The sequence below is a fragment of the Pogoniulus pusillus genome, chromosome 15, assembly GCF_015220805.1.
Source record: "Pogoniulus pusillus isolate bPogPus1 chromosome 15, bPogPus1.pri, whole genome shotgun sequence".
In the NCBI taxonomy this organism is placed as follows: Eukaryota; Metazoa; Chordata; class Aves; order Piciformes; family Lybiidae; genus Pogoniulus; species Pogoniulus pusillus.
Genome location: NC_087278.1, coordinates 21428269 through 21440955, shown reverse-complemented (window position 1 = coordinate 21440955; position 12687 = coordinate 21428269). Strand labels below are relative to the sequence as shown.

General features: G+C 51.3%; 1 protein-coding gene across 1 annotated transcript in view; it reads right to left on the bottom strand.

The window, feature by feature from the left end:
• Positions 1-12687, bottom strand: part of ERC1 (ELKS/RAB6-interacting/CAST family member 1) — a 317339-nt gene that overhangs the window by 5626 nt on the left and 299026 nt on the right. The window contains exon 22 of the transcript XR_010305042.1: positions 9614-9673. The gene's annotated coding sequence lies outside the window, so the exon portion shown is untranslated. The remainder of the gene's footprint in view (positions 1-9613; positions 9674-12687) is intronic.

Genomic DNA, 12687 nt, shown 5'->3' with positions numbered 1-12687 from the left:
TTTGGGTGGCTTTGGTTCTTATTTCTGAGCCTTTTGGTGTTCACTGAAGTGATATTTCTCTTAATTCCCCTCCAGCAGTGGGAGCTGGAATTGTGCATTTTTTACTCGTGGGTTCTTTTTAAATGCAGATGGGGAAACTCCTATTGCCAAGCTTCAAGGGCAGCTTCTAGGAGAATCAAATGTTATAGAATCAGGGAGTGGTTTAGCTTGGAAGGGACCTCAAAGCTCAGCCAGTTCCAGCTCCTTGCCATAGGCAGGGACACCTCCTGCTAGAACAGGTCACTCAAGGTGTCATCCAACCTGGCCTTGAACACCTCCAGGGAGGTTGTGGAGCACAGAATCACACCTATGCCAGTGTCTCACCACCCTCACTGCAAAGAACTTCTTCCTAACATCCAGCTTTAATCTCCCCTCTGCCAGTTTAAACCCATTCATCCTCTCATTACAAGCTCTTGTCAGTAGTCCCTCCCCAGCCTTCCTGTAGCCCCGTTCAGATGCTGGAAGCCCACTCCGAGGTCTCCTCAAAGCCTTCTCTTCTCCAGGCTGCAGAGCCCCAACTCTCTCAGCCTATCCTCAGAGCAGAGCTGCTGCAGCCCTCTGAGCATCTTGGTGGCCTCCTCTGGACTGGCTCCAACAGTTCCATGTCCTGCTTGTGTTGGGGGCTCCAGAACTGCACACAGGACTGCAGGTGGGGTCTGAGAAGAGCAAAGGGGCAGAATCCCCTCCCTTGCCCTGCTGCCCACACTGCTCTTGCTGCAGCCCAGCACAGGGTTGCTGTCTGGGCTGCACTCACAATGCAGGCTCCTGTTGAGCCTTTCATCAGTCCAGACCCCCAGGTCCTTTTCCTCAGGGCTGCTCTCAGCCATTCCCCACCCAGCCTGGAGTTGTGCTTGGAATTGCACCAACCCAGGTGCAGCACCTTACACTTGGCCTTGCTGAATATCATGAGGTTGGCCTGGGCCCACATCTCCAGCCTGTCCAGGTCCCTCTGCCCTCTAGAAAGACAGCTGTGCCACACAGCTTGGTGTCATCTGCAAACTTGCTGAGGGTGCACTGATTCCTCTGTCCATATCACTGACAAAGATGTTAATGTCGTGGGAGATTGTAACATGTGCAGTGCTCTTCAGGATATGGCTTGTTTATAATCCCTCTTACAGCAGCAAGAGCAACAAGCAGAGAGATCTGTGCAGGCCAGCTTTCATGTAGCACAGAGGGCCCAGATCTACCTCTTTTGGTCCTCAAAGAGTGTATGAAATTGAGCTTGAGGTGGCTGCATCACTCATTGAGACTTACAGGAGCTTTAGCACATGACAGCTAAACCTCCAGCCAGCAGTAGTCCTTTCAGAGGCCTGACCTGCAGCTGGCAAGTGCTGACAGATCTCTCCTGAAGGCAAGGGGGAAGCTGCCCTTCGACATTGTCTCTGGCTGATTTGCTCTCTGTTTTCTGGCATCTCCTTGGCTCTTCCTTATCATAGAACCAGGTTGGAAGAGACCTCCAAGATCATCCAGTCCAACCTAGCACCCAGCCCTATCCAATCAACCAGACCATGGCACTAAGTGCCTCATCCAGGCTTTGCTTGAACACCTCCAGGGATGGTGCCTCCACCACCTCCCTGGGCAGCCCATTCCAATGCCAATCCCTCCCTCTGTGAAGAACTTCCTCCTAACATCCAGCCTAGACTTTCCCTGGCACAACTTGAGACTGTGTCCCCTACTGAGACCTTAGCAGTTAATGGTGCTGCTGCTGCTACCATGAGGGTGTGCTTTGAGAAACCAGAAGCTGGGCATGAAGTGATTGTTATGATCTCCACAGAGGTTCCCCAGCGCTCACCCCTTGCTGCACAGTGCCAGGATGCGACACACCCTGCAGCCACACAACCCAGAGGCCTCCCTCCGCCGTGCCTGAACTTGCCCAGATAGCATCTGGAGATTGCAGACGGTACCGATGCGCACAGGCGATAGCTCCGCGCTGACTAAGGCCTCTCGCCAGAGCAACGAGAGCAGGGCAAGCTGGCGTCATCGCCTCCGAGCCCTGTCGCTGCGCGGAGGAAAGCCCTGGGTCAGCGCTAGGCTGAGCGGCTTTGCCCTCTGGATGCCAGGCTGGTTTGCCGATGGAGTCACGCTGCGCTCCGCCGCGTCGCACGGGGCAAGCCGAGCTGCTGTCTGCCTGCCTGCCTGCAGCCACCTTTGATCTGCTCCTCTGAAAGGTGAGCACATGTAATAACTGTGTCGCTGCTCTGGTCTGCCAGAGTCATCGCTCCATTAGCTAAGGGAACAAATTAAAGCCTCCAACCGTAAGGGTGAGGAGCAGCCTTTGACTGTCACCTTGAAGTGGCTGCGCCTGGCTCGGGCTGTTGTACAACGCTGTTGCGTGAGGCGTGCTGCATCTCTGACATCCCCTGATAGGCAAAGTGCTTGTTCCTACATCTCGGTGCAAAGCCACGCTTAGACTTGTGGGCTGGGTGAGCAGCCAAACTCCTCCTTGGGTCCATGAGGAACCGTGGGTTACAGAGACTGGGTGTTCGAGGACATTACCCCCTCCCTGCCACTCCGAGGTGACTGTGGACATGGGCTCACAGGCACACAGGATGTTAGGGGTTGGAAGGGACCTCTGGAGGTCATCGAGTCCAACCCCCCTGCCAGACCACAACCAGAGAATCTAGCACAGGTCACACAGGAATACATCCAGAGAGAGCTGGAAAGTCTCCAGAGAAGACGATTCCACAACCTCTCTGGGCAGCCTGTGCCAGGGTCCAGGATCTTTACAGTCACAGGTTCCCCCTCGTGTTGGGGCAGAACCTCCTGTGCTGTAGTTTCCATCCCTTGCCCCTTGTCCTATGCCAGGGCACAAGTGAGCAGAGGCTGCCCCTCCCTCCTTGATACCTGCAAACTGGTACTGAGGAATCCTGATTCTGCCCTTTCCCTGGGGCTCCTCCAGGCTGTTGTACCTCTCCTGCCCTGGACCTAGCACAGGAGCTGTTCTGCACTGAAGGAGTGATGCTGCTGCCAAACAGGAGTGCATCAGAGGGCACGGGTAAGAAGCACAACTCATGGTGTGCAATGTCTTTATGGTGATGGAGTATGTTGAATGCTGATCTAAACACACAAGGGGAAAGAGTTTCTTTCACCCATGCACAAAACAGTGCTTCACATTTCTCAAGTCATCAGGGAAGGAAAAGTATGTACCTTACAGATCAGACATGAATCACAGAATGCACTGGGTCACAAGGGACCCTCAAAGGTCACCTAGTCCAACCCCCTGCAGCAAGCAGGGACATCCCCAACTAGATCAGGGATTTAGGAGCAACATAAGCTAAACCAAGAAAAGGTCCTTTTGCATGGGAAAAGGATTCCCCACACAGGCTACCTCACAGTGTGACCATGGGCATCCATTTGACTGCAACCAGCCATAAAGGGACCTGGGGGTGCTGGTAGATAGTAGCTGAAGATGAGGCAGCAGTGTGCCCAGGTGGGCAGGAGAGCCAATGGCATCCTGGGCTGGCTCAGGAGCAGTGTGGCCAGCAGGGAGGTTATTCTGCCCCTGTACTCAGCACTGCTCAGGCCACACCTTGAGTGCTGTGTCCAGTTCTGGGCTCCTCAATTCAAGTGAGATGTTGAGGTGCTGGGGGATGTCCAGAGGAGGGCAACAAAGCTGGTGAGGGGCCTGGAGCACAGCCCTGTGAGGGGAGCCCATGTGCTCCAGGCCCTCCTCCAGCCTCCTTGCCTGGAAATGCTGCAGCTCCTCCATGTCCTTCACGGAGTGAGGGGCCCAGAACTGAACACAACACTCAAGGTGTGGCATCCCTAGTGCTGATGATCCCCTCCTGTCCCTGCTGGCCACAGTGTTTCTGCTCCCAGCCAGGATGCCATTGGCTTTCTTGGCCACCTGGGCACTGCTGGCTCATATTTAATCAACTGTCAACCAGAAGCCCCAGGTCCCTCTTCATGTTGCAGCTTTCCAACCACACATCCTGAAGTCTAGAGCTTACCATGGGGTTGTTGTGACCCAGGTGCAGGACCTGCCACTTAGCCTCGTTAAACTTCATACAGTTAGGCTTGGCCCGTGGGTCTCACCTGTGCAGATCCTGCTGCAAACCTCCTCACTCTATCCTCTGGCTTATTGACACAGCCACACACAAGTTCATATACATTCCATGTACACCCATGTACACTCCATGTATGCACTCATACACATTCCATGTGCACCCATACATGCTCTGATCCACATCCCATGCACACCCACTCCAAAACCTGTGATTCCCCCAAGCAATGCTCTTGCAGAAAACCAAGGCTTGGCTGAAGCTGAACAAAAGTCCTTCCAGGAGGGTTTTGAGCTACAGCAGCAATCCATCCTTCTGTCCCAAGATATAAAGAAACCAAAGGGGTTTTAACTTGCCTTGTCACAAGTTTTCTGTCTGTAGATGCTCCTGGAGCTGAATTTCTGCCAAGGCAAGCGACATCTTCACACAAACAGGCTGCAGGACCTGAGCCTAAATATTTAACTTCTTGGTCATTCATCCAGTTTTAGTGTTTGCAGCTGTGACCATTGGGAAAAGCTACTGATCACGTAGGTAAAACCAGCTGCACTGAAAGCCCACACCCAGAGAGTCACTTGCTGTAACTTCATGCCTACACCCAGGCTGATCCCAGCCGTTCCACTGAGGTTTTATGATACATCATTGGTATAGTATCATAGAATCATAGAATCAAGCAGGTTGGAAGAGACCTCCAACATCATCCAGTCCAACCTAGCACCCAGCCCTAGACAATCAACCAGACCATGGCACTAAGTGCCTCACCCAGTCTCTTCTTGAACACCTCCAGGGACGGTGACTCCACCACCTCCCTAAAAACAAAAACATAATCATAAGACATAACAAAAACAAAATCATAACAGTTTGCCAGCATGAGGGGGAGGTCTCTGTTTGCTCCATAAGCAAAAACAAAAAAAGAAAAGGAAGAAAGAAAAAGATAATAATATATATATAGCTACACTGGGGTTGGAAGGGACCCCCAAAGCTCATCCAGTCCAACCCCCCTGCCAGAGCAGGATCACCTACAGCAGATCACATAAGAACACATTCAGGTGGGTTTTGACTATCTCCAGAGAGGGAGACTCCACAACGCCCCTGGGCAGCCTGTTCCAGTCTTATCATAGTATCATATCAAATCCTCGTGTTTAAATGAAACTTCCTATGTCTCAGCTTCCACCCAGTGCCCCGTGTCCTGTCCCTGGGCATCACCCAGCAGAGCCTGGCTCCAGCCTCCTGGCACTCAGCCTGCACAGATTGATAACCATTGCTGAGGTCACCTCTCAGGCTCCTCCTCTCCAAGCAGCACAGCCCCAGCTCCCTCAGGCTGTTCTCATAACAGAGATGTTCCATTCCCTTCAGCATCTTTGTGGCTCTGTGCTGGACTCTCAAGCAGTTCTATGTCCCTCTTGAATTGGAGGGCCCAGAACCGGACACAGTACTCCAGATGTGGCCTCACCAGGGAAGAGTAGAGGGGCAGGAGAACCGCTCTCAACCTACTAACCACAGCCCTTCTAACCCACCCTAGAATGGCACTGGCCCTCCTGGCCACCAGAGCACATTGCTCAAGACTTCTAGACATCCTGAAGGCCAGTGAGGAGAGTGGCTACTGCACATCTCTAAGTGGCCAGTCTAAGGATCACTGGTCACAGGCAGATCACTTCAGCTGCATGGGCAGTGGGATTGCAGTTACTGGTTTGGGTAAGCCCTCTGAGTACGGCTGATGCATCCCCATAGCATCAATCCTCATATGCAGACAAGTGCAGCAGATCCTGTTGGGAGTATCTGAAGAAAGCTGGGGAGGGACTTTTTAGGATGTCAGGTAGTGATAGGACTGAGGGGAATAGATCCAAGCTAGAGGAAGGGAGATTTAGATTAGATGTTAGGACGAAGTTTTTCACCCTGAGGGTGGTGAGACACTGGGAGGTGGTGGAAGCTCCATCCCTGGAGGTTTATAAAGCCAAGCTGGATGTGGCTTTGGGCAACCTGATCTAGTGTGAGGTGTCCCTGCCCATGGCAGGGGGGATTGGAACTGGAGGTCCCTTCCTATCTGTGATTCTCTGAGTAGGTCCTAAGTATGTAACTCTTCTCAGGGGATGTCTGCTATGGTTACAGCAGCATTGCCCTGAGCAGAGTGATGCAGAAAAGCAGGTTTTACAAAGTCATCCCTGCTAGAATGCTGCAGAAGCCTCGTGTGGAATCAAGAGCCTGGGTAATGCAGGGGCTCCACACCCCTGTGCAACGGAAATCGTTTTCAATGTGTGTGTGTGTGAGATCCCTGGGCCGGCTCTTTGCTGTTTCCACTGCTGCCTCGCCTGTTCTGTGTCACAGCAGCAGCAGCAGCAGTCAGCACGGCCCGTTTTATTCAGCTGCCTTGTGTTTTACTGCACAGCGCATAAAGAGTAACCTGATAAAGCACAACAGGGATTTGGCATCTTCTCTTTGTAGCACCAACAGCGTTATTGCTATGGGCCATCCAAAACATGAGTCAGCCTGCGGGGACGCGGCGGCCCGACACTGCCAGCAGCTGCAGCTGGCCTGGGCTGCTGCAGCTCTGCTCAGCCTGCAGCTGACGTGCTGCAATCCCTGCAACCGATGTGCTGCTCTCCCTGCAACCGATGTGCTGCAATCCCTGCAGCCAATGTGCTGCAATCCCTGCAACCGATGTGCTGCAATCCCTGCAACCGATGTGCTGCTCTCCCTGCAACCGATGTGCTGCAATCCCTGCAGCCGATGTGCTGCTCTCCCTGCAACCGATGTGCTGCAATCCCTGCAGCCAATGTGCTGCAATCCCTGCAACCGATGTGCTGCAATCCCTGCAACCGATGTGCTGCAATCCCTGCAGCCAATGTGCTGCAATCCCTGCAACCGAGGTGCTGCAATCCCTGCAACCGATGTGCTGCTCTCCCTGCAGCCGAGGTGCTGCTCTCCCTGCAGCCAATGTGCTGCTCTCCCTGCAACCGATGTGCTGCTCTCACTGCAGCCGAGGTGCTGCTCTCCCTGCAACCGAGGTGCTGCTCTCCCTGCAGCCGAGGTGCTGCTCTCCCTGCAACCGATGTGCTGCAATCCCTGCAGCCAATGTGCTGCAATCCCTGCAACCGATGTGCTGCAATCCCTGCAGCCAATGTGCTGCAATCCCTGCAACCGATGTGCTGCAATCCCTGCAACCGATGTGCTGCAATCCCTGCAGCCAATGTGCTGCAATCCCTGCAACCGAGGTGCTGCAATCCCTGCAACCGATGTGCTGCTCTCCCTGCAGCCGAGGTGCTGCTCTCCCTGCAGCCGATGTGCTGCTCTCCCTGCAACCGATGTGCTGCTCTCCCTGCAGCCGAGGTGCTGCTCTCCCTGCAACCGAGGTGCTGCTCTCCCTGCAGCCGAGGTGCTGCTCTCCCTGCAACCGATGTGCTGCTCTCCCTGCAACCGAGGTGCTGCTCTCCCTGCAGCCGAGGTGCTGCTCTCCCTGCAACCGATGTGCTGCTCTCCCTGCAACCGATGTGCTGCTCTCCCTGCAGCCGATGTGCTGCTCTCCCTGCAACCGATGTGCTGCTCTCCCTGCAACCGATGTGTTGCTCTCCCTGCAACCGAGGTGCTGCAACCCCTGCAACCGATGTGCTGCTCTCCCTGCAGCCGAGGTGCTGCAACCCCTGCAACCGATGTGCTGCTCTCCCTGCAGCCGAGGTGCTGCTCTCCCTGTAGATACACTCTCCTGCTGGTGGTGACTTCAACTCTTGCCTTTCACTTCTCCTCCTCTCTTGAAAGGGCAAGCCACTCAGCAATGGCATTCGTGCCACTTGCAGAGCAATGGATAGTCCATTTTACAGCAACAGGTTAAATTTATGTGGCATGTGGTTTCGTTCAGCTGATCTGGACTGTGCTGCAAAAGCCAGGCACACCCTGGCCTGATGGGAATCACGAATCCCCTTCTCAGCCAAAGACGTTCAAGTGAACATAAACCAGACTGGGAACCAAAAGGCTGATGGACTCTTCCTTTCAAAGCTCCTGAGACTCTTAATCCCTACGTATCCTTTTTCCACATGCTGCTTTACATGCCTGATTGAAGCCCAAGTGATTGAAACCCAATTCACAGAGAGAGGGGAACATCCAGACGCTGAGAGCAGGACGCCTGCTCCTGTCACACATGAAGTCACTCACACAGACACAGTGAGTCGGAATCTTAAAAGCCCCTTTAAATTATGAATCTACAGAAAGCAGAAGGAACAAGGCCAGCAAGAAAGCCCAGAGAAAAATTGGCTGCACAGAGACAAAAGGCTAAAAAAAAAATGGAGAGGCTTTGAGAGAGAAGTTGCATAGAAAGTGTCCCAGCTTGGGGAGGTCTGCTCTGCCAGGACTGTGGAGAATTTGGTGGAGTGTGTTTAACATGGACATTGTTCTGCCCATGGGCCCAGTGTTGCAATGCTATTCTCTTCAGAACAGCTGAAAATGCCAGAAACATGAGCTTGTTGCACTGAGAGCGCTCAGGCAATTTCCCATGTCCTCAAAGCGCGGCTGGAGACTGGGCACTGGGTAAAGCCTGTTTCCTCCAGCCTGGCAGGGGGCATGGCTCGGCTCGCACCACCCAGTGGGGTCTGTCCTCCACTCCCGTGGGGACAAGCCCCAGGTCTGGGTCTCAGGAAGAAGATGCTCTGCAGGACAGCCTCATTTGCCTTTGCACAGCAAGGCTCTCCAGGCACATTACTCCACAAGACGTGATCCCAGTACTGACTCAACGCTGGATGCACATCTGGGATTCGGTCATTCCTTAGCAACATTAAGGTCACATTTGCTTGGAAAACAGGCACGAGAGAGACAAAGGAAATGTCTGACTGCAAACACAGTTGCTCCATCCCCACTTACCTGACCTGGGAAGTTCTAGGATAGCTGGGACACTCCTGTGACTGACAGGCCCTTATCTCTACCTTGCAGACAGCCTCAGCTACGCCTGTGAGTATTGCTCATCCCAGTAGGGTTGTTTCAGGTGCAACTGTGCTAGTTTGAGCCTAGCTGGGATATTCTGGTGAGAAGAATTAGATGCTAGGCTGTGAAAAAGAGACAATGGTGATGGCTGCTGCACTCATAGGCTTGCTGAGATGTATAAGAACAAGAACACAAACATGGATAAAAGAGTTTGCTCTCTGTTTTTAGGGCTGCTCTTTTCTCTCTCTCTCACCTGCCATCTGTGTGACTAATCCCTCTGCTTCCTAACCCCCCTGGCGGACCCTCCAAACTCATCTTGAATGTAAGGCAAAGTCTGGGCTAAGGTAGAGAAGTGGGAAGAAGGTGAAAGGGTGGTTGAGAGCCCCTCCTGGGGACCCTGGTTTCTGGGAGGGCTGTTGTGTTTCTGTATTACCTTTTTAACTTGTATATATTGCTATTGTCTATAGTATATATTGTCTATAGCTGTACAGATTGTAACTATCCGCTTGTATCTTGTGCTAAGCTGTAAATACAAAGCTTCATTCAATTTTCCAGGTCGACTGAGTCTAGTCTGGGTGATTTTACTTAAGTGTAGGGGGGCAGGTAACACCCAAACCATCACAGTGATAAATAGGGGGGGCCTCAGGGAACTGACACAGCCTTCCTACCTGTCCTTCGATCCTGGGCACGCAGGAGAGGGCACTGAGCACGGCACGCACCAAAAATCACTGAAATGAAGACAGGGCACAGACTTTTTAAATAATTTTATAATTTCCTGATGAACTTAAGTCTGTGAATAAAAAAACAAACAAACAAAAAACCCCAAACAATCAAACAAACAAACAAAAACCCCAAACAAACAAACAAAAAAAGAAAGGGGGAAGAAAAAACAAACCAAAAAAAAAAAAAAAAAGGAGGGAAGAAAGAAAAAAAATGAACCAAGTGTTTATATTATCAAGGCAAAGTTGAATATAACACATTTTCTTTGCAGTTTCATTATCCTGTCAGTAACATGACTCCAGCAATAAAACACATACAAGTCAAAGGCAGCGTGCGCGCTCGCATCACAGACATCAACGTCTCCCGCTGCTGTCCTTTCCAAAAGGAATTCAAGTAGGCTGCAGCCCATCCCCAAAGCCCATCTCCCCCTCTGCTAAAGTGCAACATGTCTCTTCCAAAGCAAACGAGGCGGCTGTGGGGTGGATGGAGCATGCCATGCCGCTTGTTTTCTAACCCCACAGCCGACTGCTGGCCCTCGTTTGCTGACTGGAGGGAAACGGCAAGGTAGTGTTCTAAGTGGGCTCGGAGCAGCATGTTGGGCTAGCACAAATATGATTCCCCTGGTCAGCTCTCCTCATTTGCTGACTGGAGGGAAATGGCAAGGTAGTGCTCTAAGTGGGCTCGGAGCAGCATGTTGGGCTAGCACAAATGTGATTCCCCTGGTCGTGGTCCCGATCGGTTCAGCGTCTGAACAGATAAAAGGCAGCTTCCACCAGAGCCTCCCCAGGTACATCGTAATGAGCATGTCGGGAAGGGCCAAATGCAGCCTGGAGGACTGTGCTAGTCTGAAGCTAGCCAGAATGTTTTGGTGAGAAGATCTAGATGACAGGCTGTGAAAGGGAAACGATGGTGATGGCTACTTCACTCATAGGCTTGCTGAGATGGATAAGAACAAGAATGTGAATATAGATAACAGAGTCGCTCTCTGGGCTTTGGGCTGCATCCCTCTCTAACCCAACCTGCTGTCTGTGTGACTAAATCCACCTGCTTCCTAACCCTCCTGGCTGACCCTCCATACTTCCTTAAACATAAGGCAAGATCTTGGGTAAGGCTGAGGAGTAGGGGGCAGGTGGAAGGGTGGTTGAGAGCCCCTCCTGGGGACTCAGGTTTCTGGGAGGGGAGTTGTGTTTCTGCATTACCTTTTAACTTGTCTATTTCCGTATATAACTGTATAGACTGTAACTATCTGCTTGTATCTTGTACTAATATGTAAATGTAAAGCTTCATTCAATTTTGAGAGCTGCTGAGTCTAGTCTGGGTGATTTCCAAAGTGGGGGGGGGGGGCAGGGAACACCCAAACCATCACAGGGACAGACACACATCCGCCAAGACTGGCGAGATGGGGTAGATCAAAGGAACAATCTCTGCTTGTGCAACTTGGCTTTTAGATAACCAAGCTTTAGAATAAGTAAGACTACAGGTGACTGACATAATTTTTTTTGGGGGGGGGCAGTTTCCAAATGGAAAAACAATGTTTTGGGAAAAAAAAACAACCCCCAAACATCCAAACCCAATCCTCCAGAGAAAGGAGATGGAAAAGAGAAGACTTAGAGGGGATTTGGTACATGTTTTAAGTATCTGAGGGCTGGGCAGGAGAGGGAGGACAGGCTCTGCTCACTTGGTGCCTAGGATAGGACAAGGAGCAATGGGTGTAAATTGCAGCAAAAAAGGTTCTGCCTCAGCACAAGGGGGATCTTTTTTACTGTAAGGCTCACAGAGCACTGGCACAGGCTTCCCAGAGAGTCTCCTTCTCTGGAGACTTTCAAGGCCTCTCTGGATGTGTTCCTCTGTGTTAGATAGTATTGCCCTGCTCTGGCAGGGAGGTTGGACTAGATGATCTCCTTGGGTCCTTTCCAATCCCTAACATCCTGTGATCCTGTGAAACAATCTGCCTTAAAGCAACACCAATTGCCTTGGGTTTCAAGATCATAGAATCAGCCAGGTTGGAAGAGACCTCCAAGATCATCCAGTCCAACCTATCCCCCAGCCCCATCCAGTCAACTACACCATGGCAACAAGATCCAACTAGAAGTGCAAAACAGCACACTCCAAGTTTGATATATAACAAAATACATTCATGTAATGAAATTCTTTACTTAGGCTCACAGGTAGAGTGATCGAGGTGGGGTTTTTTGTTTACCTCACTGGCTTAGCCTCACCTTGTTCCTTTGCAGCAGTGCAAGCCTCTGGTGCAACTGCAGCAGAAGGTGGCTGCTAGTCCTTTCCCTGCAGCCAGCTGCTGCGGCTATGTGACCCATACCGGACACAAGGAAATAGGACCTCACTAACAGGCACCAGCTGAGCTGCACTTGCATGTGTCCCTGCTAGTGACAGGTATGGCTGAGAAGACTCTGCCCAAAAGCATTTGGCCCACTTCTGTCAGCAGTTCCTGCCTCGAGGGGCACCTGGTGTTGATAAAGGTTACCAGAGAAGCCTGATTTCCCAAACACCATTTCCTTCTGCCCATTTCTGCGTTACACAAACACCGTTCCCTTCTGCCCATTTCTGTGTCACACATGTACAGCAGAGACCTGGGAAAGCAGGAATTTAGACAGGGGTTTGTAACATTTCCTAAGAGGCCAAGCTGCCTTGGACCTCAAAAAAGCCTCTGAAAGGCAACTGGTTATAATTAAGAGCCCACAAATCCTTTTCCGCGCAGCCCCAAGAGGAGGAGTTACAGCTTGGTTGCTTCTTTACTTGAATTCCTTTTGAGGAAATTTAACTTTTATATATATATATATAAATTTTTTTTAACACTTTTTTTTTCCTTTTTCATTTTTTTTTTCAGTTCTACTACTATCTTTTTTTTTGTTGTTGTTGTTTTGTTTTGTTTTTTTAACCCGACATACAGACACACATCGTTGGTAACTGCCCCAGCCTTAAGGACCACACGGACGAATATCGACAAGCAGAAAACAAAAAGAGGGGAATTGGAAACGAAACCAAAACCCAAACCCCCCCC